At 43.2% G+C, this 25019-nt stretch overlaps 1 protein-coding gene and 1 long non-coding RNA gene across 3 annotated transcripts in view; one reads left to right on the forward strand and one right to left on the reverse strand.

Annotated features, from left to right (window-relative positions):
* The window catches only part of LOC127385458 (uncharacterized), a 53894-nt gene extending 51506 nt beyond the window's left edge, over positions 1 to 2388 (forward strand). Inside the window, exons 3-4 of the long non-coding RNA XR_007889679.1 lie at positions 785 to 879; positions 1285 to 2388. This is a non-coding gene — a long non-coding RNA (uncharacterized LOC127385458). The remainder of the gene's footprint in view (positions 1 to 784; positions 880 to 1284) is intronic.
* An 11239-nt stretch (positions 2389 to 13627) lies between these two features.
* LHFPL3 (LHFPL tetraspan subfamily member 3) overlaps positions 13628 to 25019 on the reverse strand; it is a 238160-nt gene continuing 226768 nt past the window's right edge. Inside the window, exon 4 of one of the 2 annotated variants that reach the window (XM_051607895.1) lies at positions 13628 to 13686. The gene's annotated coding sequence lies outside the window, so the exon portion shown is untranslated. The remainder of the gene's footprint in view (positions 13687 to 25019) is intronic. The other variant, XM_051607896.1, reaches the window with a different exon arrangement.

Genomic DNA, 25019 nt, shown 5'->3' on the forward strand with positions numbered 1-25019 from the left:
CTGGTGAAAGCCAGAACGGTATTTATCTTAAATTTCCCCTTTACGCTTTATTATACACCTGGGTAACAACGTGATTTATCCTTAAGAAGCAGCTGAGATGAAAAGAGGTGGTTGTTTCCACAGCACAACTAGGGATACCATTTTAACTGTGACCTGTGTTTCACTGTAGCCCAGTTTATCTCTCCTGGGAGAAATTTCAGGAAGTCGTGCAGAGTGAAAGGGTGCAGCTTGGCTTGTCATTGTTTTCACTGCTCCTGCTCGTATACAATGCAGGAAAACAAAGGGAAAATATCCTTTTGCTGAGACTAAATTCTGTTTCTGTTGAACCTGGAGCTCAATCAAGCATCAATAAAGTGGAAACTGAGGGAACGCAGAATGTGTGGAGGGAAAGATGGTGCTCAGAGCAGTGCGTGTGCTTCACACTCAGCCAAAGTTTGTGTGCTTCTCCTAACTCAGAAATAACTTTCTGTGGCAAACAACATCAACCTTGAGTCTGCAGCTTTGTCTTTGCTCGGGAAGATTCAGCTAAAATGGGGTTAATTTTCATATAGACCTAATTAAACTTGGAAACACTTTTTTCCCGGTCATATGATGTTAATTATTCTACATTCACATCACAAATCTTGTGTCAGCTGAAAGCCAAACTGCTTTGTGAGCTGTTTGGAGGTTGCTGGTATGTTAACTCCAATTAGTCCCCTTCCTTCTGTTTAAGTTGCTTTTCCCAATCTGTGACTTCTCTTCTTCCTAACTCTGACTCTTCCCCTCCTTCCTAACTCCCCTGCAGACGTTAATGCTCTCATGGAGTCAGGTCCTGGGCCAGGTCCGGCGTGTATACCCCTCCTAATTGACAGTTTCTGATGATCACCTGACTATTTATAGGTAAGTGGCAAACTCCCTTCTGTGAGCCCCGTGATGGGCTCAGCAACCCCTGGCATGGAGATGGAGGGAAGAGTGAGGGGCAAGCCTTCCTGGAACAGCAGGAGGATTAGCTAAAGCCTGTCTGTCAGGGCTGCCTGGGTTTTACGTGCAGCAATACACAGTCTCTACACATACTATTGTACTCAGAAACGCCTTGATCAAGGCCAAACGTTGCTTTGCTGAAATCTTGATTCAAAACTTGAAATGGAGGCAGCTTGCCATGTACTGACAATTGATGACCCTCCTACTTACACATTTTTTGCCATATTTCTATATCTGAATAGCTTCAATTTCCAAGTGTATGGAAGGCTTTGCTGTCAGATTAAAAACCTTTGTAGTCAAAATCATCTTTCTTCCCTTCCACAGGTAGCATTTACGGCTGACTCATCTGCCTCTGACTCACCTGGTGCAACAACACATTGCTTTCAGGACAGTCCTCAGTATAGAGTCAATACAAGCAGGAAATTCGGGAAGCTGCAGGCAAAAGTATGGATGCAGGTGGTGTTGTCCTAAGCAGAACTGCACTTCCCATAAATAAATGAGTGATCCTGCTGTGTCTAGGGAGCATTAGGCACATCAGCATGTCCTGTGTAAGTGGCCAGAGTTGTCCAGTGCAGTCTGTGTGTATTAGGTAGTCTTAGTGGTCACACAGAGATGGACTTCACAGCATGTGTCCTTCAAGTCTGATCTGCCTGGGGAGCTTTGAACCTCCTGTGTGGGTGCTGGGTGGGTTGTTCAGACTATGCGTAGTGTCATCATGGGATCAGGAGGCATCAGATTTACTTTGTACACACAGTCATGGCATAGGTTTCTCAAATAAAATACTGCAGGATTCCCTTTCAGTCCCCATATTGGTGCTCCCCAATGCATTTTGGCACTGATAATCATGTGGCCATAGAGTGGGTTGAAGCAGCTCAGTGGCACAGGTGACTGTGCAGATACACAGTCACTAGTACTGACACAAGACAGGTGATGGGAGCAGGCAGGACTGCTCCTCTTGAACACAGCACATGCTTAGATTGACATAAGCCAGCCATGACACCACACTCAGTGATTTGTCTGGGATTTTAGCATGTTGGACCATGGGGGGAGAGGAGAATACAAAGGAAAGACAAAGTCGAATGCTGGATTGTGGGTCAAAAGCCTCATCTGTAAAATCCTAACATAGAAACAAGATGAAAAAGGAGGGAACAGGAGTAAGAACTGGGAAAACTTCTGCTTCAGGCTGTTGTTCCCTGGCAGAGTGCCCAGCAGGCACTGCATCAGGCAGCTTTGACCAGGAGCATGTTTCCACTGCTGCGTGCTACTTCATTTTCTGGCCTGGGACGACATCTGGCTGGCGTGTTCATTTCCACACCCCAGGAAGAGTGCTCTTTTTAGCTGGGTACTGCAGTACTTGGCATTAAAATATAGTGAATCAGACTACAAAGTGGCATGAAATTGTTTTAAAAATAAAGGGGTTTAAGTACAGTTGAGCTTTGACTTCTTTTTGCTTGCCTTCTGGCTTAGAAACCTTTAGAATATGTGATTAGGATATTTTCTTGATTTTCGTCATGACTGTGAGTGCTCAGAAGTCACTTTAAAAATGGAAATAAACCAACAAAAACTAAAACATCCAAACAAGCATTACCTTACCTTTTTATTGAGAAGTCCAGAATAAATTATTTGGGCTTTCAGAAAAACACGAGTTATCAGAAACTCTCAATTAGAACAATAGTGTAATTGAGAGATAGAAGGGAGATAGTGGGACAAGAAAACTGGAGAAACAGGAAAGAAGACTTATTACCTTCAAGAGATTTCTCAAGTCCTGGAAGAAACAGGGGCTGTGATGCTGTAGTACCCACAGAGTTGTCTCCAGATGTTGTCTACTTTTCCTGTGTCTGGAAAGATTTCTTCCATCAGCAGAGAAGAAGTCCTAGATGAACAGAATTTGTGGTCTGGAAACAGACACCACTGACTGTCACACTTGATCTTCTACACCCACAAACCAGCATATATGCTCCTACATCCACTAGTTCTATCAAAGCTCAAGGAACTTGTCTTCTTTCACATAATTCTGGATTTCAACACAGAATCATAGAATGGTAAAGGTTGGAAGGGACCTTAAAGACCATCAGGTTCCAACCTCCCTGCCATGAGCAGGGACACCTCACACTAGACCAGACTGCACAAAGCCTCATCCAACCTGGCCTTAAAAACCTCCAAGGAGGGGGCTTCCATAACCTCCCTAGGCTTCCTATTCCAGCACCTTACTGCTCTCATGGTGAAGAATTTCTTCCTGATGTCCAAGCTTAATCTACCCTCTTTCAGTTTAAAACCATTAGCCTTGTCCTGTCACTACCCTATCTGGTCAAAAGCCCCTCCCCAGCTTTCCTGCAGGCCCCCTCCAGGTACTGGAAGGTTGCTTTAAGGTCTCCCTGGATCCTTCTCTTCTCTAGGCTGAACAGCCCCAACTCTCTCAGCCTGTCTTCATAGCAGAGGTGCTCCAGGCCTTTGATCATCTTGGTGGCCCTTCTCTGGACCCTCTCCAACAGGTCTATTACTTTCCTGTGATGAGGGCAGCAGAGCTGTACACAGTGTTCCAGATGGGGTCTCATCAGAGCGGAGTAGAGGGGCAGAATCACCTCCCTGGCCCTGCTGGCCACATTTCTTTTGATGCAGCCCAGGATGCAGTTGCTCTCTGGGCTTCAGCTCACACCACCCCCAAGTCCTTCTCCTCAGGACTGCTCTCCAGCCATTCTTCCCCCAGCCTGTATTTGTGCCTGGGGTTGCGCCGACCCAGGTGCAGGACCTTGCACTTGGCCTTGTTGAACTTCATGAGGTCAGCATGGATCCACCTCTCCAGCCTGTCAAGGTCCCTCTGGATGGCATCCCTTCCCTCTAGGGTGTCAGTTACTCCACACAGCTTGGTATCATCAGCAAACTTGCTGAGGAGACACTCAATCCCACTATCCACGTCTTCAACAAAGGTGTTGAACAGCACTGGTCCCAACACTGACCCCTGAGGGACACCACTCCTCACCTGCCTCCTCTTGGACACTGATCCATTGACCACAACTCTCTGGGTGCAGCCATCCAGCCAATTACTTACCCACTGAGTGGAACAGCAGCTTTGCATAACAATGGGTTTCAGTTGCCACTGTTAACCTGTGGCAAATCTTCCAATCTATCCCTGCAAACAAAACAGTTTTCATGAAACCTGGCACTTTTACACAACATGAAAATGAGGTACTGCATGCTGGCAGAGTTTCATTCACTGCCCAGGCTGCAAGCATGGGTCTGGTAGCCACACATTAGTTCAACCTGACTTTTCCTGGTTGGGGAAATCTGCAGAAAGCCCAGCTACAAGTGTGAGGGCTACAGACTAAGAATTCATCTTTTGGTCTATGTACATTTATTACTTTTCAACACAGTAATAAAGCTTTCTGGTTTTAGCTTTTACAGATATGATGGAGAAGCTTACGTGAAATGTATTCCTTCCAACTACAGGAAGAATATAATTCAGTATCAATAACAAGTTAGTGCTATAAATACATTAAAATTTGACCTCTGTGCACAAGCCTAAGAGTTAAAAAAGTACTGTTAGAAGATTGGAATGGTTTCCCTTGGGAGTGGAGCTACACACATAGCAGCTGCTCTGATATCATGTATCAGTGTCTCCTGGTTGATATTTACTTAATTACTGACTCATTTAGGGGGCTAATTAAGCACTGAAGCATGTTGCCCAGAAATACCATGTGCACTTCACCACTGATGTTTATAAGACCAGACTGAATAGAGCCCTGACTGCAAGGAGCAGGAGGTTAGACTAGAGGACAAGGCCCTTCCAACATAAGTGTTCCTGTGATGCTGTGACTCCCAGACATTGATCCCAGGTTTTGAGATTTTTCTCTGCATTTTCCAGTCTGTAAAAATTTGTCCCAGCCTCTTCATCTCTCCATAATTGTAAAATGAAAAAAAAGCCATGCCACTGAAACCCAGCAAAACATGATTTGTTTGTGAGTATTTTGCTCTTCTACTTTGGAGGAGAGCAAAGAGGGGAAGATATAAAAGTGCATATTTTATTTGGTAAGGTGGCAGCTGGAGGTGTGGTCTCTGTGTCATAACATAAGCACAGTCCAACCACAACTGACTGGCAAGCCAGAATATTGCCTGGCATGGTAGTTCCTCAGAGCCCAACATGAAGCAATGACTCCTGTCTTGCAAAAGCAGAAGGGAGAGTCACACTGTTGGCTTAAATACATGCTATGAGTGGAATAGTTGCTGAGGGTGAGTTAGGAAATAAACTTATGGTCACCTTTTAAGGAAAGGTACAGCACTGAAGCAGGGTGGAATGCAGCTAATGTGCAACGAGCTTGTACCATGACAATTCCCTAGGCAGCCCTAGATGTTGGCAGCATCAGGGGAACTGGGTGTCCTGACTCTTAAGAGAAATTGCATGGAGGGTGGAACAGAGTGCAAGACATCACAATAAAGGTCTGTATGACTGGAGTCACTCCAGCTCCACCTGTAAGGTAAAATACTATAAAATAGTCAGAGAAGAGATGGATGTTAGGGATGATGCCCTTCTCCTGACCTCTGGGACCAGTCAATGGGCTGAGCCTTTTTTAGCCCCATAGGGACACTTTTCAGTAAGATTTGAACACTAAGCTATCCTGAGTGCATCCCCAGGAAACTCAGGAATCTTTACAGAGTCTCTTTATTACCCCACACATGTCACCTTTGAAGATCAAACAGAATCACACAGGATCACTTAGGTTGGAAAAGACCTTCAGGTTCATTGAGTCCAACCATTAACTACTCTACCAAGTCCAGCACTAAGCCATATTCCCAGGTCCCACATCTAGACGACTTTTAAACACCTCCAGGGATGGTGACTCAACCACCTCCCTGGGCAGCCTCTTCCAGTGTCTGACAACCCTTTCAGTGAAGAAGTTTTTTTCTAATGTCTAGCCTAAACCTCCCCTGGTGCAGCTTGAGACCATTTCCTCTTGTTCTACCACCAGTTACTTGTGAGAAGAGACCAGCACCCACCTCTCTGCAATGTCCTTTCAGGTAGTGGTAGAGGGCAGTGAGGTCTCCCCTCAGCCTCCTTTTCTTCAGACTAAACAGCCCCAGTTCCCTCAGCTGCTCCTCATAAGACTTGCACTCCAGACCCTTCACCAGCTTTGATGCCCTTCTTTGACTCACTCCAGGACCTCGATGTCCTTCTTGTAGTGAGGGGCCAAAAACTGCACACAGTACTTGAGGTGCAGCCTCACCAGTGCTGAGGACAGGGGGACAATCACTGCTCTAGTCCTGCTGGCCACACTATTTCTAATACAAGCCAGGATGCCATTGGTCTTCTTGGCCACCTGGGCACACTGCTGGCTCATATGCAGCCACCTATCAATCAGCACCCCCAGGTCCCTCTGCTGGGCAGCTTTCCAGCCACTCTTCCCCAAGCCTGTAGCTTTGCACGGAGTTGTTGTGGCCCAAGTGCAGGACCTGACAGTTGGCCTTGTTGAACTTCATACAACTGACCTCGGCCCATCAATCTAGTCTGTCCAAATCTCTCTGCAGAGCCTCCCTACCCTCAGGCAGATCAACACTCCCACCCAACTTGGTGTTGTCTGCAAACTTACTGAGGGTGCATTCTATCTCCTCATCAAGATGCTCATGAGTCTCCAATTGCATTACTGTAGCTCATCAATGCTACATTTGTATAATCTCAGAGTTATTATTTAATAAGCTTTGTTAACCTCTGATCTTCTAACAACAGCAATTTGGAAGAATGCTGACTGGTTATGGTTATCCTCTGGTACAGGGGTTTGACTTAAACTACCTAATTTTCTCATTATTTCTGATGCTTGCTATTTCTGCTCTTTCTACCCTCCGTTTCATACTCCCAAACACCACTCAGAGCCTTGATAACAGGCCTCCTCCACAGCTTATGATGGAGCTGAGAATGGGTTTGAAGGGCTATGGGATTTAGGAAGGACCCTCTGGCATGGCAATAGGGAACACTTGCCCTCAGATCTCCCATTCAGTTCTCCTGCTCCTGATTCCTCTCCTCTGCTGTGTCTCTCTATGATTCACATTGCCCTGGGGGTGGGCTCAGCCCCTGAGATATTTTTGTAGCTTTGGTGTCCTGTTTCTCAGAGGTGGCCTTCACCTTGCTGAGTCATACTTTTCCTTGAGGAGTGGGGGTCTATGGCCAAATTATTCTGCTTCATAGAATTCAAATTTTCAGATATGATCAATAGATTATTTATTTTCTTCTTAGCAGCCATCATGAATGCATCCCCCAGCCTTTTCAGGTGATGGAGAGTCCTCCTGCCAGTTGCTTCAGTCTAAACTGAATGATCAGTGTAAACCATCCCTTTCACCTGAACCAGCTTTAAGCATTATGTTTGCTGGGTAAGGGATTTAACGGATTGAACAGAACATCTGAGTACGGAAAAACTGAGAGAAAGGGAGACACAGAGAAGAAAACAGTGGGAATTAACAACTCTTGGGAAAGCGGGTCTAGGAATGCACCAAGTCCCAGAAGGCATGGTTGTGCAACAATGATTTTCAGTCTGAGGATGCACACATGGTTTTTAGGAGGTATACAAAAGATGGCTTGTTGAAAACAAGTCCTTATGTTCTATGGGGTCATGTGTGTATATGAAATACAGAAAGGGAAATTTTTTAGGGATCCACAAATTGGAAAAAGCAGAAGGCTGCTACGTGTTCTCTAATAAAGTGATGTGATTACAGTGAACTGAGAGAGAAGCCATACATGCCATCACTGCCAGCCTGAACTGAAGTTACATGCCAAGAGGGAAGACAATGTCATCATCACCCACTTGCTAATTAAGAGGGTAAGTAGAGGATTAGTGTCTGTCCTATCTGTGAAATGCAGAAACCTGTGCCTGGGCTGCATGGCTCTGGGAAATGCTTTTAAAATGTTAGGCAAAGTTCTTATACACGTTTACAGAGATAAAGCTCGTTCTCTTCAGTCTTCGGAAACTCAAATTAAAATGTAGTTGTTCTCAAACTTGAGAGCTGCCCACTATGAGTTACTACACTGACAGTTCTACCCCTGGATTTTTCCCTGTTTCTGGGAGGCACAAGTGTTATGTGTGCCCTGGTTTTGTTAATACGATGTCGATGAACACAACTGCAAAAGTTGCCTTCAAGCAACTCCCAATTTAATAACCCCAGGAAGAGGCTGGCCATTAGATGGCAGCACAGATATACTCAATATCCACTACTGCCGGGTGCTGCTCTAGGAAAGCCCCTCCATTCCTTTCAGCATCCCAAAGATACCTTGTGGCTGAAGAATTTCACATTACTTATTACAAAATACATTAAAAACTGTAAATGAGGAATTTCATATATTACAGCAGATAAAAGAACCCCAAACAGTGGTAGGATGTATTAAGCTGGAAGCTCTTTCAGATTTTAAAATTATTTTTATTCTTTATCCATCTGAAGAATACATGAAAATCAGCTACACTAATTAAACCAGCTCATTTCTTGATGATGCATTTAGCAGCTTATAGCCTAAATGCTCTTCCAGAAAACTCACTCATTTTGATGCCACCAAACAGCTCAGCTCATTGCCTGTGGAGCATAATATTTGACATTCTTTTCAATTATAATTTGAGAAACTCAACAAATACAATAGACACTTCATTGAGCCTCAGCATATTCCAGTGGCACTCCAACTAATTTGATTTTAATAATGGAAAAAAGAAAATTGAAGCAAATAGAGAGGAGAGATAGTTTTCTTTTTCAAACTTAAATGTCTCCCATCTAGCTCATTACCAATTTTGCATTGTGTTTGCTTAATGTCAGATAAAGGAGAATCAAGGTGCTAATTGCATACCCATAAGCCTGGCATTTCTGCTGACATCCCAGTGCCTCCCCTGGTACCTTGGGAGGAGGCCATGTTTGCAGTATTGTCAAGCTAATGAGGTGCCTGGTCTTTATGGCTGAGCAAAACTCCTCCCTCTCTGTGGGGAAAGCCTAAGCCTGTGTGACTGGTAATGTAATTGTTATTCTAGGGCATTTTCTGCTGTTCTACTGTGGAAGTATTTTTTTAAATATGTCATAACCATATGAAAGAGGCACCAGTCTAGCATACAGGATTTTGACAATCTTTATTTCAGTTTTTTCCCCTAAGAAATAGCAAAGTAATAGATTAATAATAATTGCTAACCTATTAATGCACAAATATTTTTCTTATGAATAATTCTTATAGCTATAATAAACTAATATAAGGCCAATTTGCGCTTGACAAAAATCAGGAGTAATAATGAATATTGTTATGCTAATTTAAAACTGGTTTGTGGAGGTAAATTTAGCCTCAGCTTATAGCTTTCTGGAGTATCTTTTCTTCCAGGCTGTTTTCCCTGGGTGACTGAGCTGATGTTCCACCCTGGAGGCTGGTCTCACACTGATAGTCTCAGGAAGCGTTTTGCAGCAACTTTTGGAACTGCTCCAAAAAGAGAAGAACTTTTTAGTGTCTCATAGGCAATTAGGAGCCACAACTCCTCTGTTCCCCAGTAATTGTCTTTTGCACAGGCAATACTTCTCTCATCGCCCTGTGAAGTGGAAAAGCTCTGTAACTGCCCACAGTAGTGGTATGACACTGTCTGGAAGAAGGGAAGGATATATCAGTTTACTTTTTAAAATGCAAAAAGCATTTCAGAAGGCAGTATGAAGTAATGCTAAAAAGAATTTAAGAGAGACAGATGGGTAATAGATAGTGTCATGGCAGTATCTGATCACTGCAAGCCTTCGCTTTGTGTGTTTGGCAGCATGGAACTAACGTTTGATATAAAGGGAGAAGCATGAATTTTTAAACTACATATTCTAGTTTCTGCATAATTTTGGATCTTCCTTGAAAGTCTCTTCTCCAAATATTAATGGAAGCCAATGAGGATCACAGATCAAGGTGAAATGGCTGCAAGTATGGCTAACGCCTGCAGGTGCTGCCAGGTACTCCAACAGTAGGCAAAGCCTTCTGTGCAGAGCTCCTTGGAAAGGAAATGTGGAAACCTCTAGACTTCAGCACATGGGGGGGGGGGAAATAATGCTGCTTTCTGGCACTACCCCAGAAGGCATTCAGTGTATGGCTGGCTTTTCAATGTATAAACTAGTCAGGACAAAACTGGTTCTGCTTTTTAATATTTTTTATTATTATTATTTTTTAATACATATTTTTAAAATTTTAAATGTTCTAGTTCTTCTTCCATTTCAAATCCTCAGAGAATCAGCTGAAACTACTAAATCTTTAAATGTCTGGAGGACACCAGACTAGCAGAGTGAAAATGGACAGAAAGGTGCAGGGCCTCATGTTACCTTTTCTCACCTAGGGCAGGGGAAAGTGGATGGTGTGAAGGAAGATGACCTGTTACTTTGAAATTTGGCAGAGCCTGGGAGTTTAGGAACAATTAGACTTCAGCTGCAATAATTTCTAGATCATCTCCAAATGCAGATACCACTGCATCAGCATCATGGAGGCAAATCCACCTTCTATATGACAAGACAGTACTTACCTCTTGCTGTAGATCTGTGAGAGCCCCTGACAGCTCCGGTGTAACTACATGTAGCGAAATTAGGAGGGATCAATTTATGAGCTTTATTCCAAATAATTTGTTTGAGATTTTCAATCTATTTAGGAATAACTAAAACCTGTTGCCTATAAAAATGAGCAGGACTTCAGCATCCTACAAACCCGGCATTTCTCCATTTAACTACAATTAACTCCTAAATAATTTACACTCTCCTTTTTCTTACTATAAAGTAAGTTTTACACCAAATAAATTAATCAGGAATTTTAAATTGTTGCCCATATATATGTAGTCAGGTACCAGAGGGCAGAGATGATTTACCAACATGATGCTTGTACTATGGACTTGACCCATGAATGTGAATCCTTGCATTCATTGAGGGATCAGATTTTGCTTGGACTTCACATACCTCAGGGATCTGTGTAGGTCCAGGTGTGTAGGAGGTGGTCAGACTTGTGTTTAGGAGGAAGACAGTATTCCCAACAACAGCAGCCGTTACCACAGATGAGCTGGAGAAAAGCACTATCACACTTTATTTTAGTATGCTACAAAATTCATTGTTGAACTTTATTAGGTACTTTAATATCAAGCATACTTTAAAGTAACAAAAATTATTGTTGTTATTACTTTTTACAGAAAATCAGGTATTTCAACAGTTTTCTTTACAGTTTGTTGACTTAAAAAAAATTACAGGTGACAAGTTACAATGGAGAGGGATGGGAAAGTGGTAACATTTAGAAAGATAAAACATACTATTCATACTGAGTCAACATTTAGTGATGTACACCCTGGTACGTCTCTCCTCCTGACTGTGGACAAATGGTACATATTCACTGAGCTGCCCTGGCAGGGCTGTGAGGTTTTGTGATGAGACTGTTCTGCAACAGTTGTGTATTTTTAGAAAGGGCTTTTACATTACACAGTCACCATGATGCAAAACTTAGTAATCCATAACAAAACAATATAATACAGAGAAACCCTGTTTTGGTGACTTCTGTCGCAGCAGAAGTGCCATGACTGCAATAATGTGGGATAAAGGTACACCTAAGGAGCACATGAACATGGTGATATGACAGCATATCCAGATAGCAAAGCCTTTCACAGGCTTTTGAGGTGACAGTGTGGCCTGAGCCAATAAAAGAGCAGTGAATGGGGATGGGCTTCACTGAGACACCATTTAACAGGGACTCCTGAATGCATCCAGCCCTTAAGGATGTTCATCTTCCAGCTGACAGTGGCTGGACTAATCACAGATTTTAAAAACCTGTCTGAAGTGGGACATTAATGAGTTTATGCAGCCTCATCTGTACACTACTTGATTTTTACCTTCCATCCCCTTCAGGTCAGTAGAAGGTATTGGGAATATGGTTTTGGTGGTTGATTGATTTGTGTCAGGCTTTTGACCATCTCTAATGTTGGTCCTGTAGAAGTCAGGGGAGTCTCTTTCATGCAGTTACGAGAGCAGATTTAGGTTAGAACACATACATTTTTAAAAAATGCTGCCCTGATTCACACATAGATTTACTCAGCAGACATCCACATCAGGGTTCAGTCTCTAAGACAAGCAGCTCCACACTGGTACCGTGGTAGTTAGATAGAAGAGTTATCAAATTCCCTGTATTTATTTATTGTCAGTTTGCTTAAAGATAATTTTTCAATAAAAAATAAAATACTTTTTCTGATATTCAGGCACTACATTCTGGAATAATTTATGTTGTGCAGCCAATACTTAAAAACTAGTTTTAACTCATGTTTTACTTATGTCTTCAGTGTATTTTTTAATTTGGGATCAACATTAGCAATGAATTATTATTTTAGCCATTTCCCCCAAAAGCCAAAGAATGAAGAAACGGGCTTCAAGAAATCTGAAGAGTTTAGCACTGCAGTGTTCATTCTGGGCTGGATTCAGCTGTAATAGGCAGGCAAAGGCCAAAGAAGCGTGGGGAGCAGGGTACTCCTGCCCAGTCCCGAGCCAGGAGGAGGTGAACATGGTGCTGGGAGGTACTGGGAGGAGCAGAGGAGAGGGGGTTCCTGCTTTTCTCCATTGCTTTGTGCCTGGCTTTTGGCATCCAGGCCTTTTGCTGTTAGGTCTTTCTTGACACCCTGTGCTTCCCACTTGTACTGCTTGGTGGCTTCTGGAAAGGAGGGTGCCCTCTGGGGAGTGACCTGCTGAACTGCCAGCCCCACCGGTGCCCCAGGGCTCTGCACACCTAGCCCTCACATAGCTATTTGAACTGTATTTGCTTACTAGTCTCTTAATTAGTTTAAGGCCAGAAGGGATTTTTAGATCACCTCACCTGATTGGCATTAGCACGGACCAGAGAGTGTCACTCAGTGGTTGTATGGGAAAAGAAGGGAAATGCCCTTGCAGTGAGCAGCTGTATGTTACCTTTAAGGGGTGAATTACTTTCTCCTATTAAAATAGAAATCAAGTGCTTTTATTTTGTTACTTCAAATGCAAACATGTTAATGTCTCTTGGGAAGTCATAGTATTATGATACTCAGTCAGACATCCCCTATAGTATATATGCTTTGTAGAACTAGAATCTAGGTCAGAAATAATTTTTCAGTCTTAAGTGTGTTACAGATGTAGATTAATTGGAACACTTATGCAGTAAAAATTGAGAAGCTTTACAGTTTTAGTCAACTTATTATACAGTGAAATAAATGAAGAGCAGCAATGTAGCAGTAAAAGTTATGCTTTTTCCACTAGGTGATGGAAACATTCAGAGTCTATTTATAAATGCTAATTTAAGAGAGATGTCCTATCAGCTTCTTGGCTACTGGGATAGGAATAGAGTTAACTGCCTCTACTGTGAAAGGTTTTAAAGCTTTTTGCTTTCTGTCTGAATAAAAAAAATGACATTTACAAACCTCTTCAATGCATATATATTACATATGTTTATCTAGCAACAACTACACCCCTTTTAATTTATTCCCCAAATGTAACTTTTCATGCATGTCTTCTGGATGCTGTATTCAGCAACAGTTTCTAATGAGCTGGTGTGTAATCCATGATTGCATTTCTCTTCTGAAAATCACTTCCACATCTGGCTGATCGATGTTTAGAAGGTGGCTCTTACCATCAGGCATTTTTGCACTCGTCAGCTTTCTTCTCTGTTGGAGGCCCTTTCCCAAGCTTCTTCCCATTTTAATGTTGATGTACAAAAGCTGTTAATCGTTTTGTTTTGTGCTCATTCTAGTGAGGATTGGCTTAGTAGGACTGTGCAAAACAGAGAGAAGAGAGAAGCTGGTTTACTGCCAGCAAACATAAAGATGTTCATGCTGTGCTTGGCTTAGGGCAAGCCTCTGATCAATATTCTAATACACTTCATTATTTGCATTTCCGTTTATCATGAAAAATGACAAGTTTAATCTTCAGATATGACAAGGATTTGTAATCTGGGGGTTTTCATCAGCTAATCCACATGGGAATTAAAAATAATGAGATTGTTTCATCTAAAGTTTGAACAGTATGAAAATAAAGATACAATGTGTATGGGGAGTGAATGACATTTTCTAGATGAATAGCATGAATTGAGTTTAAATCCTGACATTTCTGTTCTGTATCAATAATTTATTTCCCCCCAGCACACAATCTACATTGGTAAACAGGATAAAATAATACTTTGTGTAAAATTTCAAAGGAGCAGAACCCAATGAGAACAGAGGTGTTTTCAAACTGAAGTTGTTCTTAAAGATGAATCCTCACCCATCCAGTTTCCATATACTGCAGACAGAGCTGCATATGCAGGAGAGGGGACAGGGGCTGTGGTGACACTGTGACAAAGGCTCCATGCTCCTCTTCAGAGGAGACTGCCCCTATGTTGGTGTCAGAGGGGCCAGTGCATGGGAACAGGGGCTTGATGAGAAAGCCTCTTTGCAAGTACCCACGTAAAGCAAAGCTAAAACATGACTGCTCCAGGGTTTGGCATTCAACAGGAGGTTCTTGCACCAAGTGAGCTCTGCAAATTCACCACTAGGTAAACTCCCCATCATCACTCAGACAAAGCAGTGAAGTAATTTGGCAGGCAGCCTCCCCGTTGCCTCCCGCGAAAGGATCACAGCCCAGGGCAGAGGACAGCCACCTTCACCACCAGCCCTCTCCCCTCATTGTTATGCAGGGACCTCTGCAGGAGAATGCTGGAGTGCAGAACACAGGGGGTAATCACAAGTTTTATGTAAATAAAATAAAAATAATGGATTTGATTGTGAAAATTACAGTGAACTAAGAGAGGGTGTTGGAACTAGAAACTCTTAAAAATGTTACTCTAAAAAGACTGAAATATTTCATTTACCCCCATGTTACATGGAGCAACCACCTTCTCCCATTCCCACCAATTCCTCGTGTGCCTTGATTCCTGTGGTCACCTTGGCCTGCTGCTAATGCACCCACAGACACCAGGGAGACTGATGACTTGGAGCAGGATGCCCACACTGGAGAGGTCAGGATGGTGGTATCACAAACTGGGGAGCCAGGAGGTGGCTAACCCTTCCTCTGTGGACCCTGGGTGCCTGCTTCCCCCGTCGGCTTCCAACAAACAGACATTTTTCAAGTGAAGTTTGTTTTGGAGGAAAATTTCTGACTTGTTATAGCCTATGTGTGTTCAGCATTTATCTGTAGTCCAGATATATTTTACAAATAAGGCACTTTTAATTGATGTTGCTGAGACGAGAAAGTAGCAAATAAAGTATGTATAAAGCATAAGGTGGGCTAAGGACAGCCTTGCAGATGACAAATTGTTTTGCATTTGTCAGAAGATGAATGCAAGCTGTAGTGTTCACTATGTGAGTATGTAGTGGGGATGGTAGTTTCCAATTGTAAAAGAAAACTTGCCATTGATAGCTCCATGAACATCCTTTCTCCCTCTAAAACATGTAGCAAAAATGGATAAAGAATGAATGAGAAATGCACATATTTGTGATAAATATAATCGATTAAAATGGTCTGAGACAGGTGTTTTGGTGTATTTTATTAGTATGGTTACTAATGTAATGAATATGGCAATTATCAATATACGTAAGTAGCATTACTAAATAGAAGAAAGAAAAAGTGCTTGAGCCTTCAATCTGTTTATTTGCTAAGTGACATCTGGGGTTTTGTGAGCCTCTTAATACATAGTTGGTGAAACTGAAATTCAGGGAAAGCCAGAGCTGCATGGTGAGGAGCATGTGTCCTTATGCTCCTAGGAACAATCTAAACTTAACAGAACTGAATGAACCATTTCTTTAAATTTTTTTGAATCATAATTTTGTCTACCTGTGTTATTCAAATCCTTAACAGTGCTTATTGGAATTCCAGCATTACTCAGTGTTTCTGTTGTAACATACTAAGCCCTGAATTTCTTTTGAGCAAGTTTGTACACAGGTGTTATACACATGGAAATGAAATTTAATAAATGCCAGAGATGCCTAGATGATACAGCAGAAATAAGTCATTCACCTCCAACATCCCTCAGGCCACTTTGTATCACATCATAGGCTTTTTGACTCCTTGAAGTTTATTTTCTTAGAGCTACCTACAACCCTTTTCTAGTGCTGTTGCCTAGAAATAAATTGACGAAAGCAGTCTTTGTGAAAACTGTATTACCCAAACCACCTAGGTGCTCTGCTGTTAAATTCTAAGTTTAAAGTCTTGAAAGGCTGCCTGTTAGGCTGACATCCTGACGACACAGTTGCTATTAATGTTTGACCCGTTCAATTAGGGCAGTCACTTCTGTTGAGCTGGGGTGCTGTGGGGCACCATCCCCATGGGAGGGATTTACAGCATCTTAGTGTTTATGTACATTTTCAGAGGGAGGCCACCCATACTTCTTCGTTTTGAAGATGAATCACAAGGAGATTTCCAGGTTGTTCCTGCCAAAGTATAAAGCATGTACCGAAATTCATATAGTCCCTTATGTGCTGTTACTCTAAAGGCAGTCAGGATAGTAAATATACAGTGAAAGACAGACTTGCTAGGTCTGAATATATATTCTCTCCAACAATCTTAACACTTTACACCATTAATTGTCACCAGCTTTATTTATACAATTTTCTTTGCTGTTTATTTGTCTGGCGTCTAGAAAATAACATCTTTCCAAGCATGAATCTCTTATTCCTGTCTCCAAACATGCACAATTACTGAGCTAAAGAGCAAATGGTCACACCAAGACTAATGCTATTGCATAACCACATCAGGTGGTAGAAGCCCACCGTCTAATGAAGCACTGGAGATTTCTTCCCAGTGCCTCCACAGTATCACTCTAGCCTAAGGAGCAACATTCTCTCTCTTGAATGCTGACTCTGTTTGCTGTATGGGAGGAGATGAAGGAGGAAAGAAACTGCTGCTGAAGGTCTGCAGATTTGAAATAGACATGCTGAGGCACCCTGGATAATATTGCTGCCCAGGCAGTAGGCCAAAAATATTTGGACCAGTTCAGTTTTAATTATTTGCTTGGAGTTCTTGCCTTTCTGCTTATGATCTGGGTCAGCTTCTCATAGCCACAAGTAAATGGCTTTGTTGTTCACAAAAGGGTTGGTTCAATGCTGAACATGTTAAAACTCCACTTGTAGCTACTGCACCACAAATTTCAAACAGTGAGATACATTCAGGGCCTGGACAACATCCAGATGTGTGTAATTAAAAGGTATGAAAGGCAGCTAGATGCCCAGCTGCAGGGGCCATCTAGTGTCCCATCTTCTTTCTTTGAAGATGTTCCCTTTAAAGCACATAACAAAAACTATTTGAGTGGCCTGAGAGAAAGATTTTAGTTTGCATATAATGAGAGAGAAATTGAGTTTTCTTTAAATGTGTGTCCCCATTTGCCTACCTGCTGTGGGTGCCTCTTCCCCCTTGATGCACTGAGCATCATTTGCCCTGGCCTCATTGAGGGGTGCTTATGGATTGCCCTGAGAAGGACTCCTATGCAAATTCTGTGGCCACACACAGAAATGGCCACACACCAACTCAGGTTCTGTCCAGATTCATAAGAGTCCTGGACATCCAAGCTGAAATTCTGGCATGTGTTTTGGAGATGCTGCTCACAGATTTTCCTGGAATTAGCGTCAGGACGTCAGGACATGAATGAGTTGTGGTCTCTGGTGCCTACCTCTGCACTGAAGTTTAGACATGGTAAGGAGGGAAAAAGGCTGCCCTGTGGAGATGGAAGGAAGAGTGGACAGAAATTCCCCAATTATTTCGCTAGCAGCCCTCTTTCAGTGTTTGACTGTTCAGCATCTTTTTAGCAGAACATGATAAATGACCTGTCCACACCAGAGCTACCTAAGTGCATTTTTTTGAAGCTGTTATTAAAGTAAGCAAAAGTCTCCAGAGAAAATGGTGGTTGGTTGTCAAGACAAATAAATTAAAAAAAACAAAGAAAATAAAGGATCAAGCAATTAAGTCTGGCTGCTTCATGCCAAAGTATGAAAGGAGATATATTGGGAAATGAAGCCTGGAGCTCAGAGTGTATCACAACAGTCTACCCATCTGTAGTATTAACTTCAAGATCCCACTCTCTTCCAGATGGAAAATTTGAGTAAGGTAAGGAGATTTTCTGGCAGGAGAGAGAACATGGGAGGATGGGCTTGGAGATGCATCTCACATAACATCAGCTCTCTCAGAGTCAGGCATCAGGTATGTGGATCTGGACAGTCCTTGGAGAGGGACAAGCCCTCCTGGGGTGACTAATTTCATCTCAGGGTGGTTCCCAGGATAGATGAGTGCTCTTGGCTCCTGTGGAACCATAGACCCAGATGAAACTAGAGGCATAAGTCTGAGATATGTGAATCCTGGACTTATAATTATCCTGCACAGAGTGATTAACAGCATGCATCGAGAAACGAAGAGAGAAGCTGCTGCCCACGCATAGAGGATAATCTTCAGCCTGAAATATCAAATTATTAGGCATTTGGGGATTAGCTGTTTGTAACAGGCTATCAAAAATCTCATCTGAGCATAGCTTGGAGATGGCTATTTTTAGTCCTGTTGGGGTGTGCAGTTGTGCACCAGGACTGCCTTCACAGGGGAGCAAATGGCCTTGCAGAAGGTGGGTCTAAGATTTCACCCCCAGCCCAGGAGGGCTCAGTAAGATAAGCTCAACAGCTTAAGGGCTGAGCAGCTTGGGTATAGGGATGCAAGGAGCAGGCCAGCATGATAGGAAGGCATAAGACAAGCTATGTATGGCAGTCAGCTTAGTTGCTCTTGTCACTGAGACCATTCCTGGGGGGAGCAGGTGAACTTTTACTGCAAATCCTGAGAAGCCAAGTTAGAGCAGCTTATAGAAGGCACATCTGACAATTTTCTTACTTCTGAAAAGATTCTCCTTCAACTACACCTAAATATAACCAGGTGGCAGTGACAGGCTCCAAAACCTCAAATGTGGGCAGGCTTCAAGCTTCCCTGCCACCCTGCTTAATCCCTGGCTCGGGTGGCTTTCCTCTGGCTGGAAGGCAGCTCCCTGAACACAACACATGCCTGTGTGTTGGTGAGAAAGACAGGAGGAGAGTGAAAGGAAGAGGAAAGAGAGACCTAACCAAGGATGGAACTAGTCATAGCTGTCATCCTTGTCATCTGCCAGCACTAGTCTGGGCTGATGGGAAGAGGGCTCCCTTGGGTGATGGCTCTGCCAGCCACCCCTTGCTACCCCAGCCTTTGGGTCCCTCGGCTGGGCAGCTTGGTGCTGGCACCATGGTTCCTCCCCAGAGGGCCCCTCTCTTGCCACCACCCAGAGCACAGAGTGCCCTGAACAAGAGAGGAGGTTGTGCCTGCTCGAGGTGGGTACCAAAACACTGAGATGTAGTGATCAGATCCTGCTGAACAGTGGGCAGTGTTTTCCTCCATTTCAATATTTGCTCTGTGCCTGTCAAGAAAGGGAAGATTTTTATCATAAAGAACAAACACAGCAAAAAGCCTCCTGTTCCTTCTTCTAAAGAGTTTTCTTTTACTGTGGAGCATCACAGAGATGCTCCTTCCTCTGGTGGTCCCTTTCCAGAAGGCTCATCAATTTGCCTTTTGTACATGGTGATGTTTCTGGTGAGTTTGAGATGGGAGTCACGTCTCAAGACAGGTTTGCTGGCATGGGAGATCTGGTGTGTTGTTGGAAGGACTGGAGAAAGGCTGAAATGTCTTCATCAATACTGCCTTTCAAGTGAAGTAGCTTCCTGCTCTGCAGAATTGTAGACTTGAGTCAAGTAAAATCAGTTACTTGTTCATCTATTTTTATTTCCTCTGTGTGGTTTACTGCAGTCTGTTTTCACCCAGATGGTAAAATAAATTGCTGTCACTAAACAGGAGTCCCTGAACAGTGATTCCTAAACTCTTCCTGTCCTTTAACTGTTTAATGAGAAAATATTTTACTTTATTTGTATTCTGCACATTTGCTGGAATTGCTTTACAGTTTCTCCCCTGGAACCCAGAGTTTCCGTAGGTATTTTTATTTGTTTCAACAGCCTTTAAGCTGTGTGATCAGACTGCTCAGAGAGCTCTGCATCATCTTGATTTAAAAGCTGTTACAAAAGTTGATCTGTCATTGTCTACTGAGAGCCCCTCTGAGGGTCTGGCCACATCACTGGAGGTACCTCTATAAGGTCCTGGGCAGATCAGCCAGAAAATATTTGGATTGTCATTGTGTCCTCTTATGTTTTTTCATTTTGTTCATAACAGTTTAGATTTAGCTTTATTAGCTTTATATCTTCCAGCAGTTTCCTCGTGCTGTGTTAGGTGATGTTAGAAAATGATGCTGGTTCATCTTCAGTCTGGAAAAACAAATCTTGTAGACATTGATGCAAAACTCTACTTGTCCAGGTTTGGCCATCAGGGAGGGCAGAAGGGAGTGCCCAGGGTCAGCATGGGCTGCAGGCACTGTGAGCCAGCCTGAGCTCAGGAAGAGCCAGTCACTGATGTACATGTGGTGCTCAAGCTTCATCTTGGTTTCAGCCTGCATTTCTGAGCAGCAGAGAGAGAGTAGGAATTCAGCCCTGGGAGAAAGCCAAGATACTGAAGCAGTTTCTTGAAGGTGCCAGCCAGGATCTCTGTATAAGGAAACTGCTATGATGGGGTTTATTTTAGTGCTGTGACAGAAATGGAGCTCTGCTCTTTTCTCAACAGACTGGATTTCTCAAAGTGTTTCCCAAATGATAGAATGAGCTTTTCCTCCTAACAAAAAGGAGGAGGGCTGTGACAGTTCTCTGGCCATTCTGGCTTATTAAAATGACATGGCTGTGAATTAAATTTGCTGAAATAATTTGCTGATTTTTCTTATAAAAATTAAAACTTCTACAAGAAATTCAGTTTAAACCTCATAAAACATAGTAAAAATATCAATACTGCTGAACCTTAAATGCTGCAGAATACTAAAAGCTTTTAAATTTTCTTTTCTTTGTGTTAAATGCATTTCCCTGTTCTTCAAACATTGCCAAAACTGCATGACTTGGGAGCACAGCACAAATCCCACCTGCTTCCCTGCTATGCCAAGGCCCATCCAGGGTTTCCAAAAGCTTTTCAAAATTTCTGTGTGTAGGGATTTGTGTTAGGGGGAAGAGAAAATCTGATGAGAGGGTTGGGCTGGGTCTGGGAACAGGGTTCTGGCTGCTGGGGCTCACCATGGAGGGGAAGGGTCCTGCAGCTGGAGGATTTCATACAGAGCAGCTCTGGAACAGGGGCTAGCCGAGGCAAGGCTGTGGTCCTTCACAGTAAGCACAAATTCCTCTCAGTGTTTGGCTGCTATAATGTTGGGTCTCAATCAAAACCTGCTAATAAGCTGCAAACATCGATCCCCTTACTGCCTTTGTGAAGGGTACAGTTATCAAGCTTTGTGTTTATGGGAAACAGAAAGATAAGGATCTGGGAAGCTTTAGTCTGAGGTTTCAAAACCTTGGCTTAATGTTTAGCCTACCTAAGCACAGCAATATTAATTAACTGGGTATGTACTCTCTAGGCAAACAGGAAGCCTTTGGGGCTGTGCCTAAGGCCCACGATAATATCCAAAGCTATGAGATTACACATAAAATCTCTCAAAATATCTCTATGGGGTTAGGTGATATTCAGCTAGAACAGAGGCTGGATTTGGGAGTTTGCAAAGCCAGGTCTAAGGAGAAGGTGTGGGTTTTTGTGGGTTTTTGGTGACCTCCATCCATCATGGAAATGTCTGGTGTGCAGCAAGCAGCATGTTGGGGGCTCATGGTCCTGAGGGTATAATTTCAGCCATCTTCCCTTTCAAGCTATCCCACAGTATTGCTGCAAAACTGATTTACACAGGCTTTGGACAATAGAGAAAGATTTATTATTGCTATTAATTTATATTTTTCCCTGAACAATTTTTCTGAGTTGCTGTAGGATCATTAAGTGCACTCTTTCAAAAGAAAAATAGGAGATTCCTTCCCTGAAGAGCTTTCAGAACAGAAGGCAGACTGTGATTAGCAGTGTAGAGAAAAAACTCTTCACAATGAAGGAAGGGGCGGGCTGGGTTAGGAAATTGCCAGTATGCAGGATGGCAGGTTGGTTTGCCTTGAATGATAGCTGTGGTATCATGTCCTGGTGGTGCACCATCTCCTCAGGTCAGAACAGGAAGGTGACAACCCGGTGTATCAAACAAGCCCTGCAGCTTTAGGCATATGAGGCTCAGCAACTGCTGCACATATGAAATGGCAGTGGCAAGGAAAGAGCATCACTACTAGCACTGCCTTCCTCTTGTCTGTGGGAGCTGATCACTGGAGGGAAGCTGTTGGTTGCCACACTTTCCTGCTTCCCACAGGAGCCTTGCAGAGACAGGTGTTCCCTGTATGCTGTCCTCTGCACCCAGCATCACTTCATCTCCCTAATGCCACCCCGCAGATATTTTCAGCTCTTCCCAGCCTCCCATTTCCACGTGCTGCTATGCTCTCCACACACAGTCCCTCCTGGCAATGGCTCCAGTATGTGATACTCTCATGATGTAACTTTTCAGGTAATCAATCTGAAAGCATCTCAATACATGCAGTTTTTTCTAGCCCTATCCTTGAGGCCTGTGTCGCGAGCCAGTACTGGGGGGCTCTGTCTATATAAAGACAGAAATACAGAAGCCTTGACCATATGAACTTCACTTATAATCTGTCGTGTCTCTTGCAGGAGTGAGAAGACCATCAGTGGTCTCAAGGACAGCTCTTTCTACCATCTCCTCTTCTCCAGCACAGCCTTCTCTAACACTTGGATTTGGCATCTATGTGGTGCTGTAAATAGCTCAAATTATTCCCTCCTCTGGAAGGATCACATCTCATACAACATAAGATTGGCTCCAGACTTAGGTGTCTTAGTATATTCTTTCCCCCTTCCTCCCTACACAAGATTCACACACAAGAGACCATTTTCCATCAGTTTGGCTGACAGTAAGACAATTCTTGTGTAAATTGCCAGCTTTATACATAACGATGACATAGTGACAGCAAGAGACAGCAGGGGAGGCTCAAGAAGCAACCAGCATGGTGGAAAACACTAACAGGGAAGGGGAAAAACCGCATCCTACCATCTCAAACCAAAATCCAGTTTCACCAGGATTCCTCACAACTCAGTCACTCTTTCCTCAGAGACAGTAATAGTTCACAACAACCCAACAGATAAAGAAGACACTGGTGTAGATTTGCTCAGAAATTAAGTCCATCAATAAAAAAAGGGGGAGCTTAGACAAAGAGAGAATGAGTCTGGTCTGCACGGTTACATCTGCAGCAGCATGTCCCGAGGAGCTGTGCAATAACACCTCATACTCCACCTATGTCTTTCAATATGGGGGCTGATGACTGTCCTGCTGTGTAGCTGCTGCAAAGCTCTAACATAATCTTCCACCCTTCCAGCCTAAGCAAGTGATTTTTTTTCCACCCTTCCCTCTCATTCTGCTCCATCAGGGTATGGTGGTGGGAGCACAGGGGGCCTTGTACCTGCCCTCAGCCCTGGGGTTCTCAGGGCTCCCCAGGGCTGGGGTGGTGCTGAGAACCCCTCACCTTTGACAGGCCCTGATGGTGTCAGCTTCTCAGTGCAGGTCCTGCCTGTGCTTGGTATCCAGCACCAACAGACACCTCCTTGGTACTTCAATAATAATGATGGATTTCTGCTCTGGAGTGATGGCTTGTGTTGTGCGGCAGGGTTAATGTATGTCAGCTGTCACCGTGCCTGTCAGCTGCTGCTGGCAATGAGCAGCAGATGAGTAAATCTGTGATGATGAATATCCCAGAGAGAGCAGGCACTAAATATTTCATTGCTGCTGGCAGTCCCCTGCCCCATGGTCTCAGAAAACTATGGCTGGGGTGATCTAAGAGGATGTGACCACTATAAAAGGACTTCAAGTGAGATGTTTCAATGTCTGAAGCAAAGTCCCTGTAGTCGGGGCAAGCCAAGTGGCTGCTTCAGTCCCAACAAGTATAAAGCAGAATCTCAAGGTAAAAGAAAAACCTCTTTATTTTGTTTCTGAAATATCTGACAAGGCAGTTGTGCAGATCAGGAATGGGTGGAGTAGCACTTGTCTTGGGCTGTCTCTGGGACCTGCTGCTGAGTGCTTGGTGCCACAGACTGAGCATCTGCAGCAGCTCAGTGGCTCACTTCAAGTGTGCAACGCTATGGAAAGCATCAGCCATGGTTGTAGCTAAGGTAAATGTGATTGCCTCATGGTGTTCCCAGAGTGGTGGGTCACCAAACCCTGGAGGTGAGCTTGGTGGTTTTTCCTACATCCTTGAAAGTACCACATGTCCCTCCTTTTTCTCCTCTGAGGTGTTTCTCAAAACCCATTGCCAGCAAAGTCTCACATCATTGATTGTCTGGAGACAGAAAAAAGCCCACAATCATTCAGATTTCTCCTGGGCTTTCCTGGTATTGCCTATAGGAACTATATTTTGAAGGGATTTTCAGTGTGAAATACCAGTGTGTTGAGACTGAAGTTTTCTCAGGTGCTTCTTTTTATAATTTCAAAGGAGTTATTCTAAGTGAATGGGGAAAATGAAAGAAAATGCCCTGATAAAGAAGGTCTTGGCTACTTTGGAAACTTATTCTTTTAGACTAACTACATACAGAATCAAATAAAAGTGAAAATGTCTCATTTTCTCCACACCAGAAGAAGACCCATCCTGTCAACACTGTTAATGAAATGAAGTTCTTGTTTTTCAGAAAGCCTTAATGACAAGCCATTGTAAACCAGGGAGATGTACAAATATGACCAAAAGTCTGATTTTTTTCTTATTTACCTCGTATTTCCTGAGAACAAAGTGTTTTCATTGTGATTACGAGGAACAGAAGGGTGGTGTTTTTTCTGTTTGTTTTGACTTTTGCTTTTGTTGTTGTTGTTGTTTGTTTGTTTTGGTTTTTGTTTGTTTGTTTTTCCTGGAAAGCCAGAACTTGGGAAAAAAAATAGCATGAGCAGTCAAGACATTTCTAAACTTGTAGGTAGTTGCACAGGCATTTCAAACTAATCCTTCCCTCCTCTTTATATAATCTAATCTCCTTTCTGTGCTGTGCTTTTTAGCTGGACAAGAGATACACAGTATCTTCCACAGGGATATGTTCCTATGTACGTCTGTGATTCCACTGACTGTTATGTGAGGACTCAGCAGCTG

The sequence above is a fragment of the Apus apus genome, chromosome 1, assembly GCF_020740795.1.
Source record: "Apus apus isolate bApuApu2 chromosome 1, bApuApu2.pri.cur, whole genome shotgun sequence".
NCBI classification, from domain to species: Eukaryota; Metazoa; Chordata; class Aves; order Apodiformes; family Apodidae; genus Apus; species Apus apus.